Consider the following 15,747-nt stretch of genomic DNA (forward strand, 5'->3'; position numbering starts at 1 on the left):
AGGGCCACTCTCAGCAGCAGCCCAGCGTTTCCTGAATCTTTCCACCCAGGACCCCGGCAGGTTCAGAAACTGTGGGAGGGCTCATTCTCCCCCAAAGAGAAGACTGGCGCCGGGGAGGCTCTGGGGGCACAGGGGACGCCTGACTCCAGGCCCCGGAGGCGGGGCTCCTCCCCAGCAGCGCTGCCCTAGAAACCCTGCCTGGCCACCCCCGGGTTCTTCCCTGGTGTTTCATCGCCAACTTGACACATCCCTTCTGATTGCAGATCTGCAAGCTCAGCGATCTGATCTGGGATCTGGGCATTGACTCCAGCTGGTACCGGAGCCCATCCAAGGCCAGAGGTCTGAGCCAGTGGGGCTCGCCACGTGGGTGTGTACCCTGAAGAGCAGAGCTCCCCGTCTTTCCCCGGGGCCTGGCCCTGAGGGGTAGAGGATGTGCAGGAAGCTTTAAACCCTAAGGAGTAGCTTAGGCCCCTGTGGAGAGACCTCTGGGGGCATGGCTTTGTAGGAAATGCTAAGGATTGGGGAGCCCCTCCGAGAGAGTCCACTGGGCTGTGGGGACGTGCTCCAAGTGGTTGGGGGCCAGTGTTTGGCGTGACCAGAACCTTGTTCAAGTCTGACCAGAGGCAGTGAGCCAGCATTTTTTCCAGGTTACTGGAAGTCCCCTTTTTTCGTTTTGTTGTTTGGCCATACTTGGCCTTGTGGAATTTTAGTTCTCCAACCAGGGATTGAACCTGGGCCCTAGGTAGCATGAACTGAGTCCTATTCATTGTACCACCTGGGAATTCCTGGATCATCACTTAAAAAAAAAAAAATTAGACTTCCCTGATAGTCCAGCAGTTAGGAATCTTCCTGGCAAGTCAGCAGACATGGGTTCGACCCCTGGTGTGGGAAGATTTCACATGCCATGAGGCAATTAAGCTCATGCTGCACAGCTACTGAGCTGCAGCCACAGATGCTAAAACCCAAGAGCTCTAGAGTCTGAGCTTGGCAACACGGAAGCCCCGGCGATGAGAAGCCCCAGCGATGAGCATCCCCGGCGATGAGCAGCCCCAGCGATGAGTAGCCCCGGCTTGGTGCAACTAGAGTAAGCGCTGCGTGCAGCCAGAAAGATTCAATGCAGCCAAAACCAAAATACAAAAACTCATTAGACTTGAAAAGTCATTGCAACTATTTAAAATTACTTAGTTATTCATTATTGGCTGTGCTGGGTCTTTGTTGCTGTGCAAGGGCTTTCTCCAGTTGCAGTGAACAGGGCCTACTCTGCCTTGCTGGGGGTGGACTTCTCACTGTGGTGCCTTCTCTTGTTTCAGGAAACACGCTCTGGGCTGATGGCTTCAGTAGCTGTGGCTTCCGGGCTCTGTAGCTGCAGCACCCAGGCTTAGTGGCTGAGGCTCTTGGGCCCTAGGCATCAGGCTTCAGCATTTGGGGCCCTCGGGCTCAGTTGCTCCATGGCATGTGAGATCCTCTCCGATCAGAGATTGAGCCTGTGTCCCCTGCACCAGCAGGTGGGCTCCCATCCATTTTACCACCAGGGAAATCTAAATTATTATGATTTGTAACAGTTACTTTCCATTTATAGTTCTTACAAATATTGTCAATATTCCCTGTGTTGAACAAACATCGTTGAGCCTACCTGGCATTCAATAGTTTGTGGTGACCTCCATGCCCCACTCCTACATCGCCCCTGTCCTCACTGGAAGCACACTTCTGTTTTTTGTGAAGGTTACTTTTTAAAAAATATTTATTTATTCGGCTGCATCAGGTCTTAGTGTCGCACGGGATTTTCGTTGAAGTGCAGGTTTAGTGGCTCTGCAGCACGTGAGACCTTACTTCCCTGACCAGGGATCAAACCTGTGTCCCCTGCATTGCAAGGCAGATTCTTAACCACTGGGCCACCGGGCAAGTCCCAAAGTTATGTTCTTTTAGGGAAGTCTGACGCACACCCATGAGAAGCCTCTGTCACACGTCACATTGTCTCCTGACACAAAGTACTTTCCCTCTGTCAGATGACTTTCTGATCAAAGTCTCCCACACACCGTGAGCAACAAGAAGAGAACTGGGCTCATCATTGCAGCCGTCATGATGCATGCCCAGCACATAGAGATGCTCCATGAATGAAGGGTGGGTTAGTAGGAGACAGGATAAGCAGATTCTAGTATGGCTCAGGCTGGCACACCTTTCTCTTCCTGCCCCAGGTCTCACTTGCTTGCAGTTTCCTGGTCCAGGGACCTATTGGCAAGAGATATTTCCTCCTGTCCCTGCTCAACCCACCTGCATCCAAGGGCAAGTGATGAGGGTGATGGGGGCCAAGGGTGAGAGGGTCTTTAGAGTCTGGCTAGAGTGATGCTCAGTCCACAAGAAATGGTGATGCACCAGGGAGCCAGCCCCGCCCACTGGAAGGAAGGCTCAATGGATGAAATTTTCATGGGAGTCTGGGTGGGAGGAAGGAAGAAGAACAATCTAGCTGTGGGTACAAGTGGGGTGTCACAGGCTGGAAATGTCCAAGGACAGGTTTTTTTTTTTTTCCTTTCTCAAGTTCAGTCTCACTCGGCTTATTTAATTACTTAACTGTTGGCAGCAAAACCAAGAGAATTTTAGTCAAAATGAGCTGACCAAAAACCCAGGAGGAATCTGGAGTCTTTAATTATTTTGAGCGTAAATATGTGGCCAAAATGCTCTCGGGGCTGTGGGAAGGTCCAAGTGCACAGAGGGTGGAGCTGACCGGGAGAGGGTGATGGGCGGGGGGCTGGCAGGGTCACTGAGTCCCCACTGCGACTTCCTACTTGAGTGGCTCCAGCTTTAAGGGGACGAGCAAGTGCACAGAGCCCAGTGGAGGCTGCACCACGTCTCAGAAGCAGTAGGATGTGTGGGTGACCCGGCGGGCCAACTGCTCCTTGGGGGGCTTGGCAGAGTTGTGGGTGGCGAAGGGCGACTTGTAAGCTTCTGACTCTTCGCTGTCAGCGATGGACCTCTTGGCGGCTTTTCCAGAAGCACTCCTGGGTGCTGCTGCACTTTTGGCAGCTGAGTTAGTTGGTCTTCTTCTCTCAAGAGTCAAGACGGATTTCTTCGGGCTTCCCTGTCTTCATTTTTGACGGTCCTGGGGCTTCTTCACTGACACCTGATTTTGAGACAGACTCTGCGGCCTTGGGTTTCTTTGTTTTCTTCCCCAGCTTGGCTTGCAGCTGCCTCTCCTCCATCCTGCTCTGCAGCAGCACTTCCACACCTTCCTTGGTGCCGTTGAGCCCGATGACCTCATCCCCTCCTGGAAGGCAGGCCTGCATGTGTGACAAACTTCTGCTTTGATCTCTTTGAGGGCTCACCCAGAAAACACACAACCACGACACCGGAGGAAGCAACAGCTGTGTTGGCCGTTCATCTCCAAGCCCACGAGGGGATAGATGAAATGTGCCCGCTGGAGGTCATCATGCTTGTCACCTTTAGGGTTTCCTTGATCGCCTTCCCAGGCAGGGTTGTCAGAGAGCCTCAGTTCTGTCACATTCTTAATGCTTTTAATGTGAGAGGCTGCCTTCCCAAGAGCCTTTTCAGAAGATTTGGCCAGTAAAAACTCAATGATGGCATCTTTGTTGTAAAGTCTGCAAGTTCACAGGCAGCTATCGGTCGTCTTAATATTTCTTGACTTAGAGTATAGTAGTTCCACTGGGCCGCTAATTCAGCATCCTTGTTGACCTTCTCAACCTTCTTCGGCCCCTTCACCAGTGTATGCCTCTTAGGGATTGTTCCCTGTTGCAACCCACCTGCAAGCCAACAGAGTCCAGAGTAATCACCTACAGCAGCAATTTCTGGAGCCCAGCAATGTCCAGCCCTGTTTGGTTTTTAAAAGGACTTCTGCAAGGGAACATTGGGAGGTAAATTCAGGAAGGCAGCTGATGCAAGGCTGGGGAGGACCAGGCTAAAGGGGGCTGCTCTGCTGTCCTCAGGGCACCTCAAGGGGTCTCTGCGAGGCTCTCATGGTCTCGTTGGGACTGGAGGCAAGACCAGCTACAGGAGGTTTATTTTTTTCAAGGCTGCTTTCCATCCCCCACTTACAGGAAGCGCTCATGTGTTGACCCTCCAGATTCCCCTCTCTGGATTCCATGGAACTAAAGCTTAGATCCAAGAAGCCACAGTAAGCTTCCAATCTGTCTTCCCTCCTAGAACACATGGTCCAGCACTGTCCCTGGACCCCAGCCAGGGTTATGCCTCCCTCATCCTTCCTGCATGGGAGAAGGTGCTATCAGGTGAGGAGAGAATCGGGAAGGAGAGACAATGACTATGCTGGAGTGGGAGACTCTCATCTTCTCCTGACAAGGGAAGTCCTTCTTTGGGTCCAGCCATACACAAGCCCTTCTTGTCTCTAGCAATATTACACATGGGATCCAGGAAAGTGTCCAAGCTCCTGTGTGCAAGCTTGCTAAGTCACTTCCGTCATGTCTGACTCTTTGAGATACTATGGACTATAGACTTCCAGGCTCCTCTGTGCATGGTATTCTCCAGGGGCTTGGGGCCTCCCAGGATCGCTTTAGGGGGCTGTGTGCGTGGGGCACATCTCTGATCAGAGCCCCAGACGTCTCCAGCCTCGGCACACTTATCGTGAACTGGTTGGTCTGGGCTGGTCTCTTCATGGGACTGGGAGGTGGCCTAAGGGGTGTGCCATGGAGATCCAGCCCTCGGTGCATTAGAAATCATTGTGAGGAGGGTTGCAGAAGCCAGGACCCACTGGGTCCCAGCCCTGACTGTGTGATCTCGCGGATCCTGGAAGAGCCTGCACTTGTCTTTTCCGGTCTGGGAGTGTCTAGGCCACTCAGAGGCGTTACTTGGCCCGGGGACATCAACCCTAAGGACGAACATAGTTGTACCATATGTATATTCCCAGCTTTAAATTCAGCCGCACCCACACTCCTCCAGGGCCTGAGGCCAACTAGGTGAGGGTAGGAGGTGACTGTTGGCAGGGACCCTGTAGCACAGAATCTGAGCTTGGAACAGCTGCGAGAGCCACTCAAGACTGAGAGCAGTGCGTGCGCACGCGCCGAGGTCCCCCCTCCGCCCCCACAGCCCATCCAGTTGTACCGGGATGGGAGCCCCGACTGTGGGCAGAAGAGGATCAAGAGGGGTGATCGCTGAGATGCTTTGAGGTGCCCTTCCCTCTCAAGGGATCCAGTGGACAGAGTTCGGGGCTGGTGGGTTGGCCAAATGCCAGCCTAGGGGCGGGGCTGGCAGCCAGTATTCAGGCCCCAACCTGGGACCTTCACCTCCCAACTATGCGGGGGCCTTGAGTCTAGGAAGGGGGAGAGGGCTGGGGAGCCTGGGAGCAGAGCAGGTGGAGGCTTCGAGTGTGGAAGGGCAGGACGAGGCTCTGGGGCCTGGAACATTCGTAGAGTCACTCTCAGCAGCAGCCCAGTGTTTCCTGCATCTTTCCACCTAGAACTCTGGTGGGCAGAGAAACTGTGGAAGGGCTCGTTCTCTGCAAAAAAGAAGACTGGCACCAGGGAAGCTCTAGGGGCACAGGGGACGCCTGATTCCTGGGCCCTGGAGGCGGGGCTCCTCGCCAGCAGCCTTGCCCCAGAGGCTGCTAACGCCATCACCATGTCCCGGGTTCCTCACTGGTGTTCCAGTGCCAACTTAACGCATCCCTTCTGATTGCAAATCTGCAAGCTCAGCGATCTGATCTGGGATCTGGGCTTAGATTCCAGCTGGTCCCTGGGCTCACCCAAGGCCAGAGGTCCGGGCCAGTGGGGCTTGCCTTGTGGGTGTGTACCCTGAATAGCAGGTTTCCCTGTTTTTCCTCGGGGCCTGGCCCTGAGGGGTAGAGCATATGCAGGAAGCTTTAATCCCTAAGAAGTAGCTTAGGTCCCAGTGGAGAGACCTCTGGGGGCAGGGCCTTTTCAGAAATGCTAAGAACTGGGGAACCCCTCTAAGAGAGAGTCCACTGGGCTGGGCACACCCTCAGGTGGACTGGGGCCGGTCCTCACCGTGACCATGGCCCAGGTCAACAATGACCAGAGGTGGTGAACCAGCAGCTTTCAGGTCAAGGAAAGTGTTCTTTCTTCTTGTTGTTGTTCAGCTCCACTGTGCCCTGTGGGATTTTACTTCCCTGACCACGACTGAACCTGGGTCTTCGGCAGTGTGAACTCACAATCCCGTCTATTGTACCTCCAGGGAATTCCTGCAACATCACTTTTTAAAATAACTTTTTAATGAAAAAAAATTGGACTTCACTGGTGGTCCAGCACTTAGGAATCCCCTTGGGGAGACAGGAGATATGAGTTTGATCCCTGGTCTGGGAAGATTCCATCTGCCCCAACTAAGCCCACCTGCCACAACTACTAGGCTGGAACCACAGCTAATGAAACCTGAGTGCTGAAGAGTCCATTCCCGGCATCATGGAAACCAGCGTTATGAGTTGCCCATGCACTGCCAGTAGAGACTAGCCCTGGCTTAGTGCAACTAGAGAAAGCCCTGCCTGCAAAAGCAAGACCCCAATGCAGCCAAAAATAAAATAAAGCAGAAAAAAGAACTAAAAAAATTTATTACAAATATTTCAGATTATGTGTTTATCATTGGCTGTGCTGGGTCTTTGCAGCTGTGCAAGGCCTTTCTCTGGTTGCAGTGAATGGGGCTTCTCTGCCTTGCTGCACATGGACTTCTCATTGTGGAGTCTTCTCTACCTTGAGAATACAGGCCCTAGGCTCACGGCTTCAGTAGTTGTGGCTCCTGAGCCCAGGGGTTGTGGCTCCTGGTCCCTAGAGCTGCCAGGTTTCAGCCTTTGTGGCCTTTGGGCTTAGTTGTTCCTCGGCATCCTTAGTTGCTCCGTGGGATCCTCTCGGGCCAGGAATCCCATCTGTGTCCCCTGCACTGGCAGGCCGGATCCTGTCCATTGGATCACATTAAGTCCCTTGCAATGTTTCAGGTGATCCTTCATGTTTCACTGGTGCCATGCCTGAGACAGTGGTGGTGGTGATGGACACGATGGTGATAAATTCATTGCCTCGCTTTTACCACCTCTTTTAAATTTTTTGATCTTAATAAGTTAATTTTCCCAAGAGTCCACTCTCACTGAGTGAATGAGGTCATGTGGACTAAACGCTGGGCTTGCAGTAGGGCTTCATAAAATAGATAGAAATAAAATAAATCCGTGCATCATGTGATCTCCCAGCCCCGAGGGAACAGGAAGGATGGGAGGAGAGGCAGAAGGAAGCTGTGTACTTAACTCTTTCTTTCCTATCACGAAGGCTCATTCCAACTCTCCCTTCCGAGAGGTACTCTTGACCCATGTCAGCTATTGCTGACAGTATTTCACCATCTACCCTATTGTCTGCACCCACCTAATCCTGTCCACACTTCAGAGAATAGTTCTTCAGGGATCTACCCTCCCCAATACCATTCTAGGCCCTATAACTCTTAGCTAAGCAGATGCCTTTATTTAGAGGGAGAAAGGCCCAGCCAAGGGAAGAGATTAGATGGAAGCCGAGAGAGCAGAATTCAGTCTCTGGGGGCAGAATTCAGGGCCCTGCTGTCAGTCTCAGGCAGCGAGTCTGTCTCGATCAGGTGGAGATGGAACCCACGTGGGCAGGCTCACGCCCAGAGAGACTCTACGAAGCAGTGGTGAGAGAAGTGGCTCTTATTGGCACAGTAGCATGGCAGCCGGTGGGGGGCTCGGGCACTGGGATCAGGGGCTGGGAGGGCCAGGAGGTGGGGAGGGGTGAGGCCAGGGCGAAGGTGAGGCGAGTAGAAGCCAGGAGGCCGCAGCTCTCCTGTGCTCCTCCAACAGTTGCTCCACAGCCTTCATGTAGAGCACGTGATAGCAGTCCACCTGTTCCTCGGGGGGCTGCGGGCACTGGGGCACCTGGATGGAGCGGCACGCTGCAGGGACAGGGGAACACAGGTCAGGGCACGAATCTCGGCTGCCCACGTTGCTCATAATGGCCTTCTTCCCTGGAGCTGGTCACTTACCCACAGAGGCGATGAGTCTGGCTAAGGGCACCAGGCCCTAGGACTTGGCTGAGAAGAGACCGCAGCTCCAGAGGATGCAAGGAGAAAAGTACATGAGCTGCTTGAAGGTGGTCTGAAACAGATGCTGCCAGGAGTCTGGGGCAGGAGGCTTAACTGTGAAGGCTCCATTCTTGTAAGTCCTAGGCCCTATATCTGGATTTAGGTAACCAAAGGAGTACATGGGCACCAGAGTGACCCTGGGAAGACGGAGGCGAGAAGAGGACATCAGGGGCCCTAGGAACACCCCCAGATCGTCCCCCACTGGTTACCACTTCCCAAGTCCATTGGAGGCAAAGAGAGTTCTACTAAGATAGATCTGGGAGATGGGAATTACATTTCTCAAGAAGACTGATGCAGGGCCTTCCTGTATATAGTTTCTGATATGGTCTCAGTGACAACACGGTGGCCAGGGGAGCACTAACACCATTTCACAAGTGAATGAGTTTGGAAGGTCTTGCCTGCGAGGTTGTCAGGAAGAATTTCAACAGAGGGCACATGAGCCCCAGGGTCCTGTGACCAGCACTGTCACCCTATCTCTCTTTTCGTGGGAGGAACCCAGAGAATGCACACCGGTGGTGGGCACAGAGAAACACCCAAGCTCTGCCAGGATCACCCTGTAGGTGGTCACGGTGGAAGCTCTGGGGACACAGCCCACCTCCAGGGGGTGGATGTGTAGAGATAGCGTGCAGATCCCCAGAAACACTGTGAGGCTCTGACCACTGAAGGCAGCCCCGGCTGGGCCCCGGCTCACCCGTGCCTCAGTGCCAGGCAGACGAAGCCTTTACGATTCCAGAGAGTAAGGCAGTGCTCCCCTGGAGGGCACACAGGGCCTCGAGTTCTCCCCCAGCCAGGATGACCACAGCCTGGCCGAGCTGGGGCTGGAACAGGATAAAATCCAGTCTCTGGTGGCTTGCAGAACATAGCCCTGGAGGAAAGAGGGTGTGCAAGCATTTTACAGTCCCTTACTTGGCTCCCTATGCATTCACCCTACCTGTTGGCACAGGAAGGCTGAGATAAACCATCCCTTTCTTTCCAAACTCCTTACCCCTGTGCCCCGTCAGCATGCCCTGCGCCTCTCCCTTTAAGGAGGCAGGACACTTGCTCCAAAGCTATCCTCTAAAGCCCACTGTGAGCCCAGCCCCTGTTCCCATCAGGTTCCTGCTCCAGGTGGTGGTTGGGGGCACCTCTGATGGACATGGGGTTAGTTTGCAGTTTCCCACTGAGCTGAAGACCCACCACAGCCCATCATGTCTTCGCGATAGACAGAAATATAGAAGATGCCATTCATCATGCCTGACCAGGGCTAAAGCCCCGGGGTCAGGTGGGAGAATCCTGTGCTCTCAGTGCAGAAGTTACAGAAGGTTCTGATGCTGGTGGTCCCATGAGATGGGGAACCAGCAAGTAGTTCCCATTGGGGGCCAACTCTGTGGTGTTCCCCAGCTGTTGGAGGGGGAGAGGATGATAAGAAAGGAGTAGAGAAAGCAGGATACCAGCTGTAAAGAGTTCCCTCTACACTAACAGACTTCAGGGTTCAAGGTACGACAATGGGGTCAAGTGCATGGGGGTCCCCTCTGAAACACCATCCCTAAAGCTGCCCAGTGTGGGAACTTAGGCAGCCAGGGCTCACACTCCAGCATGGGGAGGGGTGAGGAGGTGAGGGCGGGAAGGGGAGAGGGAGGAGGAGAGCATCCCTTGGAGGGTGAACTGTGACCTTCAGTTCAGTCGCTCAGTCGTGTGCGACTCTTTGCAACCCCATGAATCGCAGCACCCCAGGCCTCCCTGTCCATCACCAACTCCCGGAGTTCACTCAGACTCACGTCCATCGAGTCAATGATGCCATCCAAGAATCTCATCCTCTGTCGTCCCCTTCTCCTCCTGCCCCCAATCCCTCCCAGCATCAAGGTCTTTTCCAATGAGTCAACTCTTTGCATGAGGTGGCCAAAGTACTGGAGGTTCAGCTTCAGCATCATTCCTTCCAAAGAAATCCCAGGGCTGATCTCCTTTAGAATGGACTGGCTGGATGTCCTTGCAGTCCTAGGGACTCTCAAGAGTCTTCTCCAACACCACAGTTCAAAAGAATCAATTCTTCACAGTCAGCTCAGCTTTCATCACAGTCCAACTCTCACATCCATACATGACCACTGGGAAAACCATAGCCTTGACTAGATGGACTTTTGCTGGCAAAGGAATGTCTCTGATTTTCAGTATCCTATCTGGGTTGGTGATAACTTTCTTTCCAAGGAGTAAGCGTCTTTTAATTTCATGGCTGCAGTCACCATTTGCAGTGATTTTGGAGCCCAAAAAATAAAGTCTGACACTCTATCCACTGTTTCCCCATCTATTTCCCATGAAGTGATGGAACCAGATGCCATGATCTTCGTTTTCTGAATGTTGAGCTTTAAGCCAACTTTTTCACTCTCCTCTTTCACTTTTATCAAGAGGCTCTTTAGTTCCTCTTCACTTTCTGCCATAAGGGTGGTGTCATCTGCATATCTGAGGTTATTGATATTTCTCCTGGCAATCTTGACTTCAGCTTGTGCTTCTTCCATCCCAGCGTTTCTCATGATGTACTCTGCATATAAGTTAAATAAGCAGGGTGACAATATACAGCCTTGACGTCCTCCTTTTCCTATTTGGAACCAGTCTGTTGTTCCATGTCCAGTTCTAACTGTTGCTTCCTGACCTGCTTATAGGTTTCTCAAGAGGCAGGTCAGGTGGTGTGGTATTCCCATCTCTTTCAGAATTTTCCACAGTTTATTGTGATCCACACAGTCAAAGGCTTTGGCATAGTCAAGAAAGCAGAAATAGATGTTTTTCTGGAACTCTCTTGCTTTTTCCATGATCCAGCACATGTTGGCAATTTGATCTGTGGTTCCTCTGCCTTTTCTAAAGCCAGCTTGAACATCTGGAAGTTCACAGTTCACAGACTGCCTGTGACCTCAGTGGGGAAATAATCCCTCAGGTGTTTCCAAACAGTCCAATTCCTCATCCACTGAGAATGCCTTCCTCCTAGGGCAGAGATAAGGGGGGAGAATTCCTGGAGACACCCTTTATCACCTCTCACTACATGGCCCTTGTTTAGTGCTCACTTTGCTGGGGTGTGTTCCGGTCCAGAAACAAACCTTATGAAGTGGAGAACAGAGAACCCGCGGAGCGAGGAGAGGAGGAGGTAGAAGGCGAGGAGACAAGAAAGGGCCTGGGGGAACGATGAGGAAGCAAAATGAATTAGCTTTCGGAAGCACACTGACTTCTCGCCTCCTGCTCACCAGTGAGATCTTTGCCCATCTCCCAGCCTGCCCTGTGTCCTCTCCCTTCCCTTTGTCCAAGGGCTTCCACCCAGGTGGGCCTCCAACCTTTCTTTCCCCACCCTTCCTCTTCCTTCCGTCGCAGTGGAAGCATGCCCTGCTCCCCTCGCCCATGAAGAGGAAAGAGAGCACGCTTTGTTAGGCGTTCAGTACTTCGAGCCCTGTTTGTCCACGGTTTCTATGCTGCGGAAAGATGGCTGGGCGGTGGAGACTCCCAGGCACTGCCCTTCTGCTGCAGGGCTCCAGGTCCGCGGGGGGCAGGGATGAAGGTTTCAGTAGGAGCCCAGGAAGGCTTCCTGGTGTGAGTGGCTAAGCCCCTGGGGCTTCGCAGGATTGCTGGGATGGGAAGCAATGTGTGGATGGGGAGACCCTGGGATCTGGACTCCAGATGTCTCCAGCCTCCTCACAGTGATCACTGACTTTCTCCAGTGGGTCAGACTGAATCCGAATGGGTCAGACTGAGCAATCTGTTGGGCGGTGTGTGGGGCATGCCACCCAGGTCCAGTGCTTGGATCATTAAGAATATTTAGGAATCTCGAGGGGGGGGAGGTATCTGAAGAAGCCAGAGAACACACCCCCTGGGACCCAGTGGAGATGTGCGATCTGGAGTAGACAGCTGATCCTTAACGTGAGCCCATGCTCGGTCTGTGGGTCTCCTGGAGTATCTAGGCCACTGGGAGGCGAGGCCGGGCATGGGGACTTCTGCCAAAACAAACAAGCACCGCAGGTGTGTTCCCACCTTTTTTTAAAAGCTGAATTTACTTAAAAATAGCTTAAAGCATTTTTTCCATTTATGTAAAAGCTCTACAGAAAATAGCGTTCTAGTATGGAACACAGCCCACCTGTGCTTTACCCTGTTGTGAACACCTTGCATTATTAGGGATGTTGGTTACAACTGATGGAACACACTTGACCCAGGACTGTCAGCTAAAGTCCGTAGGTCCCGTTCAGGCTCCCTCACTGTGTCCCACAGTTCTGTGGGTTTTGACAAATACATCTACCATTACATAAAATACAGGGTATCCTAATCGCCCTAAAAACCTCCTATGCACTGTGAAAGTGGTAGTCGCTCAGTCGTGTCGGCCTCTCTGCGACCCGTGGACTATTGATTTCCACCAAGGCCCCTCTGTCCTTGGAATGCTCCAGGCAAGAATACTGGAGGGGCTTGCCATTCCCTTCTCCAGGGGATCTTCGCTACCCAGGGATCGAATCTGGGTGTCTGCCCTGCCAGCGGTTTCTTTACCAACTGAGCCATTAGGGGAGACCCTGATGCAGCAAGGTCCAGCCTTTAATTTCACTCTCCAGCACAGTCATCCAGGCAGCTGCTGGGGCCCAGAGGTGCCCCTAGGTGAAGACACGGTGCCTGTGTGCCGGGATGCCGCAGGGCGCCTTGTCCTCTTCCAACCGCTGTGTCAGCAGCTCCATGTAGACCGTGTGCGCCTGTGCGCTGCTGGGCCTCAAGCTCGCTGTACCGGGGTCGGGGACCCCCACTGTGCCCAGACCAGGAGACATGAAGGGTGGTCACAGAGCCTCCTGCAAGGCCCCTTCCCTCCCACCGGGATCAACTGTGACAGAGTTCAGGGCTGGTGGAGTTGCGAGAGGCCAGCCTGGCGGCGAGGCTGGCAGCCAAGAAGTCAGGCAACAGTCTGGGAACCTTCAGCCTGGGAGTAGCCGGCTGGCAAGCATGAGAGCAGGGAGCGAAGACCCTGCGGATGGGCCGGTGGAAGGGCGGGAGCAGGCCCTGGGGGGGTTGCGGGGTGGGGGACGGGAAGAGTGGAGGGACCCTCAGCGCTTCTCACCCAGGCGCCGGGCCGGTCTGAAATTAGATCTCCTTCTTCCCCAAAGAGAGGATGGCACTCCAGAGACCAGGGAGAACAGGGGCTGCCTGCCAGCAGAACTCTGCGCTCCTCCCCCGCAGCGGTGCCCCAGAGGCCGCAGGCAGGCTGCTCGCCCGCGTTCCCTCGCTGACTTGAGAAATCCCTCTGATTGCAGCTACAAAAGCAAAGCGATCCAGGCTGTGTCTCCAGGGCCTCTAGCGGCTAACCCTGGGCCAGGACGGCCACCAGGCCTGGACAGGAGACAGGAGGCACGGGCCTTACAGGCGACACCAAACCTGGGGAGGCAGGAAGGCCTGCCGTCTGAGTCTTCCAGAAAGAGGGAGGAGGGCACTGGGAGATGGAGCTGGACCAGGCGCCCCCAGAGGGAGGAGGGCAGCGTGAGGAGGTGACCACAGGGTCTAGGGTCCTGAGACCTAGGGCTCCCCTGCTCACCAGCACGCAGGATGTAGTCCCGGAAGACAGGAAGATGGATGCGATGGCACAGCTGGAGCAGGTGGGGCCGGAGGCCAGGCAAGAGGCAGGAAAATCCTCTGGTCTCTGTGCTGAGGGTGCTGAAGACCCCAAGGACCTGGACCCCGAGAGGGTGGGAGCGCGACCAAGAGGTAGTTGTGGGAGGGACCCAACTCTGTGGTGCCTCCAGCTGGGGACACAGGGTGCACACCAGGGGGTTGGGGGTGCCATGTTTGGACTTTGGGGGTGACTGTCCCAAGAGTCTACCCTGAAGCCCAGCTCGCACCCAGCACAGAGTTCCAGAGTGCCTCTCCGAGATGGGGAGGTGGTCTTGGAAAAGTCTCCAGACGGCCCCGTGTGGACCTAGGCAGAGATATGGTCTCCTCCCGAGGTATGTTTCTCTCTCTGTCAAGCCCGTCCAGGTTGAGGGCCACCAAGATCCAAGCCTGGCTCGGGAGTACAAAGGAGCAAGGCAGCCAGGCACCCCTGGACTGGAGGTGGGGGCACGACGTGGAAGGACTCTGATTTCAGAAGTTTAAGTCCCAGATCCCCCTTTTGCCCTCTTGTCTCTTCCATAGATTCAGCCCCAATCTGTTCAATCCAGGGGTCCCAGGACTGCCTCCCTCCCAGCTGGCATCAGGAAGCAGAGAGCCAGTCCGGGAGTTCTCAGGGCTTCAAGGACTCAGCCAGGCCCAGAAAGGAGAAGATCCTTTGCAGGAGGGCAGACACTTGGAGGCCCCCGGTGGAGGTGATTGGAGGAGGCTGGCCTTCTGTAGAAGGGAGTCACACAGGGGCCACTGTGGCTCTGATATTACCGTCTTTTGGCTTAATCTCCTGGCCCTGACCCCTGATCTGGGTTCTGCCCTGGTTCGGCCCCTTCTGCTGACCAGCACAACGGACCATCATGATCAGGAGCCCCACAAGGAAAGTATAACCACTACTTGGGCACACAGGACTCTCACCAGTAGGACAAGAGGGGGGATCAGGGATGTGGCGGAGCGTCTAAGGGTGAGGAAGGTGTTTGGAATTTGTGAAGGTTGGGACTGGCTCCCTGTGGCTTGCAGGGCCGGCAGATGTCTGTGTCAGTGGGGGTCGCCTTGTGTGTGTGTACCCTGAGTAGCAGGGTTCCTCATTTGTCACCTGGATATGGCCCCTAAGGCGTAGAGGACCTGTGGGAGGGTTTGTTACCTAAACCTAGCTCAGGCCTCTGTGGGGAGACCTCCAGAGGGAAGGGCTTTGTGGGAAAGGCTAAAGATTGGAAAGCCCCTCCAAGAGAGAGCCCACTGGGCTCTGAGCACGCCCTCCAAGTGGGCTGGGGCCTGTCCTCACCGTGATTATGAGTGTGCTCAACGCTGACCGGAGCCAGCTCATTTCCAGGCCAGGGAAACTCACCTATCTTGTTGTTGTTTGGCAGTGCCTCGCCTTGTAGGTACTTAGTTCCCTGACCAGGGACTGAACCTGGACCCTGGGCACTGAGATCTGGAGTCCTAACTGCTGGACTGCCAGGGAATTTCCAGAATGTGACTTTTTCTGTTTAAATTTTACTATTCTTTCAATTGAAGTATAATTGTTTTACAGTAGCGTGTTGTTGCCGGGGAGGCAGTGTTGTCATCACTAAGTGCTGTCAGACTCTTTGTGACCCACGGACTGCAGGGCTCCAATCTCCCCTGTCCTCCACCATCTCCCCGAGTTTGCTCAAATTCATGTGCATTGAGTCGGTGATGCCATCCTACCATCTCGTCCTCTGTTGTCCCCTTCTCCTTTTGCCTTTAATCTTTCTCAGCATCAGGGTGTTTTTCAGTGAGTCAGCTCTTTACCTCAGGTGGCCAAAGTACTGGAGTTTCAGCTTTAGCATCACTCCTTTGAATGAATATTCAGGGTTCTTTCATTAGGATTGAGTAGTTTAATCTGTATGCAGTCCAAAGGACTCTCAGGAGTCTTCTCCAGCACTGCAGTTTGAAAGCATCAGTTCTTCAGTGCTCAGCCTTCTTTATGGTGCAACCTTCAAATCCATCCACGACTATCGGAAAAAAACATAGTTTTGAATATATGCTCCTTTGTCCAAATGTGATGTTTCTGCTTTGTAATAGGCTGTCTAGGTTTGTCAAGTTTTCCTTCCAAGGAGCAGCAGCACCTTTTAATTTCACAGCTATACTCACTATTCT

General features: G+C 53.7%; 2 pseudogenes; both read right to left on the reverse strand.

Annotated features, from left to right (window-relative positions):
* Positions 1 to 2,848: 2,848 nt before the first annotated feature.
* On the reverse strand, positions 2,849 to 4,848 carry LOC128043725 (replication termination factor 2-like; annotated as a pseudogene).
* A 2,741-nt stretch (positions 4,849 to 7,589) lies between these two features.
* On the reverse strand, positions 7,590 to 14,488 carry LOC128043727 (2-acylglycerol O-acyltransferase 3-like; annotated as a pseudogene).
* Between the last annotated feature and the right edge of the window lie 1,259 nt (positions 14,489 to 15,747).

This window comes from Budorcas taxicolor, chromosome 2 (assembly GCF_023091745.1).
Source record: "Budorcas taxicolor isolate Tak-1 chromosome 2, Takin1.1, whole genome shotgun sequence".
NCBI lineage: Eukaryota > Metazoa > Chordata > Mammalia > Artiodactyla > Bovidae > Budorcas > Budorcas taxicolor.